The sequence below is a fragment of the Cetorhinus maximus genome, chromosome 3, assembly GCF_964194155.1.
Source record: "Cetorhinus maximus chromosome 3, sCetMax3.hap1.1, whole genome shotgun sequence".
In the NCBI taxonomy this organism is placed as follows: domain Eukaryota; kingdom Metazoa; phylum Chordata; class Chondrichthyes; order Lamniformes; family Cetorhinidae; genus Cetorhinus; species Cetorhinus maximus.
This window is the reverse complement of record NC_135881.1, coordinates 73,064,554-73,064,922: the sequence shown is the minus strand read 5'-3', so window position 1 is coordinate 73,064,922 and position 369 is coordinate 73,064,554.

The window sequence follows — 369 nt, the reverse complement described above, 5'->3', positions numbered from 1 at the left end:
GCTGGGAGGATTGGAGGGAGGGAAGGAAAAGATAGTTACAATGGAGGGAGGGAAGGAAAGGATAGTTACAAAGGAGGGGGTGGATGTGGGGAAGAGGGGGAGGATGGGGGGAAGAGGGGGAGGATAGGAAGGAGGGGAGGGGGAATAGGAAGAACGGGGAGGTCAGGAAGGAGCGGAGGTAGGGAATGAGGGTGAGGATAGGAGGGGGGAAAGAAGGGGTGGGGGAAAGGAGGGGGTTTAGATAGGAGGGGTGGGGGGAGGATGGGAGGTTGGGAGAGGGAGGAAAGGAAGGACAAAAGGGGGAGGATAGGAGGTGGGAGGGAAGCAGGGCAAAGATTAGGTGGGGGAGGGGAGGAGGATATGGGATAG